Source organism: Chrysochloris asiatica, unplaced genomic scaffold (genome assembly GCF_000296735.1).
Source record: "Chrysochloris asiatica unplaced genomic scaffold, ChrAsi1.0 scaffold00075, whole genome shotgun sequence".
Classification (NCBI taxonomy): Eukaryota; Metazoa; Chordata; class Mammalia; order Afrosoricida; family Chrysochloridae; genus Chrysochloris; species Chrysochloris asiatica.
The window spans coordinates 3,333,954-3,342,946 of NW_006408593.1; the positions used below are offsets into that span (position 1 = coordinate 3,333,954).

The 8,993-nt window shown below is 40.1% G+C and overlaps 1 pseudogene; it reads left to right on the forward strand.

The window, feature by feature from the left end:
- The first annotated feature begins 8,315 nt into the window (after nucleotides 1-8,315).
- On the forward strand, nucleotides 8,316-8,726 carry LOC102824854 (annotated as a pseudogene).
- Nucleotides 8,727-8,993: the final 267 nt, after the last annotated feature.

Genomic DNA, 8,993 nt, shown 5'->3' on the forward strand with positions numbered 1-8,993 from the left:
TTGTGGTGTTGGAGGAGAATACTAAAAGTGCCATGGACTGCCACAAGATCCAATAGCTCTATTTTGGAAGAAGTACAGTCAGAGTGCTCCTTGGAGGCCAAGATGGCTAAACTTCGTCTCTCATACTTTGGACACATTGTCCGGAGAGAACAGTCGCTGGAGAAGGATGTCATGCTGGGTAAGATGGAGGGTCAGAGAAACAGAGGAAGACCCCCAACGAGATGGATCAGCCAGGTGGCATCACTGAGGGCGTCAAGTGTGACAGCGGTAGTGAGGTTGGCCCAGGATCAGACATTGTTTCGTTCTGCTGTGCATGGGGTCGCTATGAGTAGGTTCCGACTCGATGGCACCTGACAAGAACAATGACAACTCTAATCGATTTGAGGAAAGAAACTGACAAATCTACAACAATAGTGGGCAATTTTAATACCCCACTTTCGAAAATGGATAGAACAACCAGAAAGAAACTCAACAAAGACATAGAAGAACTAAACAATACAATCAGCCAACTGGACCTCATAGATGTGTACAGAACATTAAACCCAACAACAGCACAATAAACTTTCTTTTCCAGTTCACATGCAACATTATCCAGAGTAGACCATGTGTTAGGCCACAAAACAAGTTTCCATAAATTTACAAACATCAAAATATTACACAGCATCTTCTCAAACCACAGTGCTATAAAATTAGAAATCAACAATAGAAAGACGAAGGATCCAATCAAATATATGGAAATTGAATAACACCCTGATGAAAAGCGAATGGGTTGTAGAATAAATAAAATGTGAATTCACAAAGTTCTTAGAAACAAATGAGAACAAAAACACAACATACCATAATCTTTGGAACATGGCAAAAGCAGTGCTGAGAGGACAGTTTATTGCAATAAATGCACATATCCAAAACGAAGATAGAGCCAAAATCAACACATTAACACAACATCTCCAATAACTAGAAAAAGACCAGCAAAGTAAACCTACAGTCAACAGAATAAACAAAATAATAAAGAGCAGAAATAAACGAGATAAAAAACAGAAAAACTATAGAAAGGATCAACAGAACAAGAAACTGGTTCTTTGAAAGAATTAGTAAAATTTATAAACCGTTGGCAAACCTAACAAAAGAAAAGAGGGAGAAGACACAAATAACATACATTAAGAAACCACATTGGTGCTGTAACTACAGAACCAATATAAATAAAAAGGATAATAACAATATTATGAAGAGTTGTACTCCAACAAATTTGAAAACCTAGAGGATATGGATACATTTTTAGAAAACATGACCAAACTAAACTTACACAGATTGAAGTAGAAAACTTGAACAGCCCTATAACAAAGGAAGAAATTGACTAGGTCATCAAAAAACTCCCAACCAAAAAAAGTCCAGGTCCAGATGGTGAATTTTACCAAACATTCAGGGAAGAGCTGTCACCAATTCTACTCAAATTATTCCAGAATATAGACAAGGATGGAAAACTTCCCAATATGTTCTATGAAGCAAGCATAATCATCATATCAAAACCAGGGAAGGACATCACTAAGAAATAAAGTTATAGACCAATATTCCTCATGAACACAGATGCAAAAATTCTCAACAAAATCCTAGCCAACAGAATTCAACAACATATTAAAAAAGAATACATCATGACCAACTGCGATTCATATCAGGGATGAAAGGATGGTTCAACATTAGAAAAACAATCAATGTAACTCACCATACAGATAAGAAAAAGAAAAAGAACCACATGATAATATCGATTGATGCAGAAAAGGCATTTGACAAAATCCAACACCCATTCCTGATAAAAACATTCCTCAAAGTAGGAATTGAAGGGAAATTCCTCAACATATTAAGAATGTATATACAAAAGCAAAAGCTAACATCACTCTCAATGGAGAGAAACAGAAAGCCTTCCCCTTGTGAACAGGTACTGAATCAGTATGTCTTTTATCACCTCCTCTGGTGGTGTAGTGGCTGTGTGCCCTGGAGTCAGTTCCAAGTCATAGTGACCCTGTACAGGGTTTCTAAGGCTGTAAATCTTTACTGGAGCAGAATGCCTCATCTTTCTCCCACGGAACAGCTGGTAGTTTCGAACTGCTGACCTTGCGGTTCGTAGCCCGATTGGTAACCACTATGCTACCAGAACTCCTTTCTGCTAGCGTAGTGGTTACAAATTGGAATAGTAATCTCAAGGCCGGCAGCTCGAATCTACCAGCCGTTCTGTGGGAGAAAGGTGAGGCATTCTGCTCCTTTAAAGATTTACAACCACAGAAACCCTGTGCAGGGTCACTATGAGTAGGAATCAGCTTCACTGTACTTAAGAACAACAATTCAATATTGTTTTGGAAGTCTTAGCCAGAGCTATAAGGCAAGATAGGGAAATTAAAGGCATCCAAATTGGCAAAGAGGAAGTAAAACTATCTCTATTTGCAGATGATAGGATCCTATACATAGAAAACCCCAAAGACTCAGCAAAGAAACCTACTGGAACTCATTGGAAGATTCAGCAAAGTGACAGGGTACAAGATCGACATATATACATCAGTTGGACTCCTCTATATACTAATAATGACAATGCTGAAAAGGAAATTAGGAAAGCAATACCATTTACAATAGCTGCACAAAGGATAAAATATTTGGGAATAAATGTAACCAGAGAAACAAAGGACCTATACAAACAAAACTACAAAACACTACTACAAGAAACCAAAAGAGACTTACAAAAATGGAAGACTGTACCATGCTCCTGAATAGGAAGACTTAACACTGTGAAAATGTCAATTCTACCCAAAGCAATCTACATATATAACGCAATCACAATCCAGGTTCCAACGGCCTTCTTTAGAGACATGGAAAAACAATTACAAACTTTATATGGAAAGGAAAGAGACCCAGGATAAGCAAAGCACTACTTAAGAAGAGGAGCAATGTTAGAGGCCTCTCACTCCTTGATTTCAAAATTTATTACACAGCTACAGTGGTCAAAACAGCTTGGTACTGGTACAATAAAAAATACATAGATCAATAGAACAGAATTGACAATCCAGAAATTAACCCATCCACATACAGCCAACTAATTTTCGACAAAGGACCTAAGTATATCGCATGGGGTGGAGATAGTCTCATCAACAGATAGTGCTGGCAGAACTGGAAAAGGATATGCAAAAGACTGAAACAAGACCTTTACCTCACTCCCTATACAAAAATCAACTCAGCATGGAGTAAAGACCTATGTGTGAATCCCAGAATTATAAAGGACATCAGGGAAAACATAGGAACAAATTTAAGGGCTCTAATCCAGGGCACACAAAGACTAACAAATATTACGAAAATTATACAAACAAAAGAAGGCAAAATAGGTGATTGGGACATACTAAAAATTAGAAACTTATGTGTATCAAATAATTTCATCAAATGAGTAAAAAGAGAGCCCATGGAATGGGAAAAAATCTTTTGCAATGACATATCAGACAAGAGATTAATTTCTAAAATCTATAGGAAACTATAACACCTTAACATGAAAAAGACAAGTAACCCAATTAAAAAAATGGGCACAGGACATGAACAGACACTTCACCAAGGAAGACATTTGGGTAGCCAACAAATACATGAAGAAATGTTCACGATCACTAGCCACTGTTGCTGTTGTTGTTAAGTGTTGTCGAGTCAGTTCCGACAAAAAGCGACCCTGTACAGGGTTTCTGAGGCTGAAACTCTTCACGGGAGTATGCAAATCAAAACAACAATGAGACATCATCTCACACCAGCAATAGCAACAAAGTTGAAAAAAGTTGAGAACGATATATGCTGGCGAGGATGTGGAGAGACTGGGACCCTCTGACATTGCTGGTGGGAATGCAAAATGGTCCAACCACTCTGGAAAACAGTATGGCGCTTCCTCAGAAAGTTGGAAATTGAAATACCATATGATCCAAAAAGTCCTCTACTTGGTATATATACACAAGAAATATGAGCCATACCACGAATAGATATATGCACACCGATGTTCACAGCAGCACTATTTACAATAGCAAAAAAGATGGAGACAGCCTAAGTGCCCATCAATGGAAGAATGGATAAACAAACTTTGGTACACACACACAATGGAATATTATGCTACCTTGAAGACTGTAAGCCACCACATAACATGGATGAACCTAGAGGACATTATGCTGAGTGAAAATAGTCACAAAGGATAAATATTACATAAGATCATGATTGTAAAACCTTAAGAAAAGATACCCATATTAAAAGGGGAAAAAAAAAAATTGTTGGTTACCGGTGGGAGTGGGGTAGGATGTTTTGTGTGAAGTGGAGGGAGGCGACTGTAGAGCACAGGGTAGAGGGCAGACACATCATAGTTTAGGTGTTAGGGAGGGCAGTACACAAGAAGTGGGAGGAGATGGAAGAACAAGGTAGATAGGGGAACACTGAGACAGGTTTGCATGGGCTAAATGGGACAGATGTTACGTAGTTATGCATGCTCAACTTTGGAACAGCAGGGCTCTGTGACACATGGATCGAGGCATAGTCTGAAGAGGGGATATAATACTACGATGCTTGACTGTCTTATGAATATTGGTTTTCCTTGCCTTGTTGTTGTTGTTATGTGCCGTAGAGTCGGTTCCGACTCATAGCGACCCTGCACAGGGTTTCCAAGGCTGTAAATCTTTACGGGAGCAGAAAGCCTCATCTTTCTCCCACGGAACAGCTGGTAGTTTTGAACTGCTGACCTTGCGGCTCACAGCCTGATTCGTAACCACTACACTACCAGAGCCTACTACTGTAAAATAGACATTGGAGTGGGATATAAAGGAATGTCATGAAACATGATTATAGACAGCTTGTAAGCCAGTCTTCAGTCTATAACTGATTGGAATACCAAAAAGGGGTTCTAGAACTTTCCCAGTGAAATTGGCCTCTTGTGGAGCCTTTGTACTGTATAGAATCTTAGGTGGAATCCTGACCTCCATCCAGAACCTTCTGAGGTGGGACATACCCACTAGAAAGGACAAGTAGACCAGCCTGGAACAGCTAGAGTAACAGAAGATACATTTTCAAAGAAAGATCATCAGGAAAAACCCCAAACAAAAATGGCAGTATGATTAGCTACTACAAGAATAAACAAGTTAAAAAAAAAAGAGTAATCTGATACGTGATGAACTTGACCTACACCTATGGATGCAATAGCTCAAAAGAGGGAACAAATATTTACAGTGAGGATCATTCTCACCCCCTCCATACACAGAGTAGACAAGGATAGGCAACTTGGACATGGACATTGGCTACCCAAAAGGGGCGGGGGGGAGTGCCTACAAAGGCAAGAAGTGCCTGGCTTACAAGCTTTCAAGAGGCAGCCTAGATCCAGAGGGTGCAGAGGAAGTTAGAATCTCCACTGAGTAGTATCCAATCTGTCTGTATGGGGCTTACAATGGTGTGTAATTGTTATCAGGACTGATTGTGAGGGTTGGACATGTAAAGGTGGGTGTTTTGTAGCAATAGGAGGGGAGTGGGAAAAAAAAAAAAAAAAAAAAAAGAATAAGCAAGTTGTTCGCTGTGAAGCCATCAAGGCAAGCAATCAAGTCCCTTCAGGACACACACCCCCTCTAAGATTGAAACTCAAGGGGAACACATGAGCAGGCATTTAAGCTTGCTGGTGACCACATTGGTCTACTGGTGAGTGGACAAGGGGGAAAAGCAGCAATGAAGAAATGGGCTGAGTTCAACCACATTCCATAGACTCCCACTGACCTGGAGATGAGAGAGAAAAGAGGAAGGGCTGGTTGGTCCAAAGTGTGGTGAAACCTGGGAACACCTGAGCCCACGGACAAGGACACAGCCACAGAGGGCATAAGCTGAGAGTGAAGCATCCAGCTGACATGAAGTGAGGGGAGATATACAAGAATGCAAAAACTTGCAGATAGTACCCATTTGACTTAGCATGATGGCTTGATAATCAGAACTCAACTAGAGGAAATTTTTTAAAAAAATAAAACTTTTTAATGAAAGAAATGAGGGTAAATTGCTACAATTTGATGAACTTAACCTATATTCATGGAGCTAGTAGCTCAAAATACTAACAGAGAAAGAAGGAGTCTTTACATAAAGTATCAATGCTATCCCCTCTGTATACAGGGTAGATAGAGATGGGCAACTTAGACGTTGTTGTTGTTGTTAAGTGCCGTCGAGCTGGTTCCGACCCACAGCAACCCTGTATAGGGTTTATGAAGAGCAGCTGGTGAGTTTGAACCGCCGACCTTGCAGTTCAAACAGCTTTGCAGTCTGGTGCATTAACTCACAGCGCCACACCAGGACTCCCCAACTTAGTCATTAGCTACCTAAAATGGGAGGGCGATAAAGGTATGAAGTGACTGGCTTACAAGGTTTCAGGAAGGAGTTTAGTTTATGAGTGTTGGGGGCAAAGATAGAATCCCTACTGAACAGTTTTCATCTTATCTAGGCAGGTCTGATAAAAAGCAATGGGGATACGATTCTTATGATTCAGTAGAGAGTAATTTTTGTCATGACTAATTGTGACTGTCACAACTGTAAAGTTAGACATTTTATAACAAAAATGGGAGAGTAGTTAATCTTACAGTCCAGAAACAGAGGACCCTAGGACCATAAGGGAGAAGAGCACAAGCAGAATGTGGGACCTTATCCAGAGAAGCAGGGACACCAGAGATGGAGGCGGAGATGGGGACATGGAGAGAGGGAACAGCTAAGGACTCTAGATTCATGGAAAGAGAAGGATTGAAAGCTGGCACCCAGGAGGAACACTTGAAGAATGTGCCCTTTGATGGTTTAAATTATTATACATGTATGAGTGCTTTAAAAAAAAAGAAAAAAAAAAGATCTAAAATTCATAGAGAGAAATACTGTTAACTGATGGTACATGGAGGGGATTATAGTCATTGCAATGAAACAAAGTACTTGATTGGTTGAATGTGAAGCTAACCATCTGCCCTATAAAATTTCACTCAATTCACAATAAAAATTTAATAATAATAATAATAAAAAGAATAGCATACATGAAAGGACTTTTAAAAGTTCTTGTATACATTGAATTTTTCCATGAATTCTTTGTAGTACCTTGTATATATTTTTTAGCTATTTCTCAATATTGTCACATTCCTCATTCTTCTCACTTGTACATGCTATGTTGTTGTTATAAAGTGTCGTCCAGTTGGTTCCATCTCACAGTGACCCTGTATAGGGTTTCTGAGGAGTGGCTGGTGAAGTTTGAACTACCGACCTTTCAGTTCAAGTCGACCTTACAGTCCAGTACATTATTCTGCAGTGCCACAGAGGGACTCCAGAATTTCTTTCCCACTGAGCGGCTGGAGGATTCACTCTGCTAACCTTGCAGTTACTAGCCCTACCCCTCCAGGTCTCCCTTACCTCCACAATGCTAGGGAAATAATCTAGATAAACTAGCCAAGTGTTTAGGGTTGAATTCCACATTGTACAAGAAACTGTTGAGCATCAATGACAGATTCTGCTTTTATAGTTTTGAAAAATCTAAAAACATTTTGAGAGATGAAAATCAGGCATAAAATATACTTCCACATATTATTAAGTGCCGTCGAATCAGTTCTGACTCACAGCGACCCTGTATGGGGTTTCTGAGGAGCAGTTGGTGGGTTTAAACTGCCAACCTTGTGGTTCAGTCTAGCATGACTTTTATGCAAGACTTTTGAAAAACTTTCAGATTAGAATAGAGTTACATGATGTTTTAGAGGTCCTGGTGTTGCGCTGTGAGATGAAACACTGAACTACAAGGTTGGTTTGAACCACAAGATTGGTGGTTCAAACTCACCAGTCGCTCCATGGAAACCCTATACAGGGTCACTATGAGCCGGAACCGACTCGATGGCATTTAACAACAACAACAACAACAAATGATGTCTGATGGTCAGAACTAATGGAAATTTATTATCACTACTCATTTATCAAGAGTGAGACGCAGCTTTATAAGCAGAATTAGTCTTCTTGGGGGCTGCTAAAAAGTCAAATTTTTATCATTCTCTCTTCTGTTTTGTAAAACGTTGCTTTCTTAAAAAGAGCTACTCACAAGACCCGGAAGTCCATTTCAACTTTAGACCTTTGAAGCATTTTTTTTTTACAGGTGGGACCAGAAAGATTAATCTATTTTCTCATAATAATTCAATTAGTACAGTAACTCTTGAATTCCCTAGTTATTAGAAATCATTTGATTTCGAATTTCATAGTAATGGCCGTGAAAGTATCTATCATAAAATATACCATAATGAGTCTCCGTCTCCGGCAGCCGCTGGGAGAGGACGCCCATGTCCGCGTATCTGCAATGGATGGTCGTAAAGAATTGCTCCAGTCTCCGGATCAAGAGGAACAAGCAGACACGTACAGCACCTACCCAATAACTTAAAAGGCCCGCAACTCTTCCCGCTACAAACAGCTGGTTCACAGCAAGAGTGGGTGTGGAGCTGGCCGCCGACTGCAAAGCGGTTGTGGTGGTCTCGAAGCGAAGGTCAGCCAGGTGAAACCAGCCACGATTAACAAGAATTCCCGCACCACGCACAGCAACAACAGATACGTAATCCCAAGAACAAGTACCGGCCTGATCTGCGCATGGCAATGATCTGCGCATGGCAGTGATCCGCAGATCTAGTACCATGTGCCTCGGCCAGAAGCCGGGGATGATGAACAGGAAGCCCACCAGCCCTGCGAAGAGCCTCTGAACGCCATTCGTCACAGAGCAGTAAAGACCGCATTCTTCACCAAAACAATTTTTTAATAAAAATGTGTATGTATATATATATACACACATACATACACACCATAAGTATAGTTCAATTATTTAGTGGAATTGAGGCTTCAGCCATTTCTCTTACAGAACTATACACCTAAGGAAACTAGAAACTGTTCAAATAGCAATTTTGAGTTCCACTTTGTGTTTATCTCTTTTAATGTGAAACTAAGGACTGGAGAAGTGAGGAAATTTACTA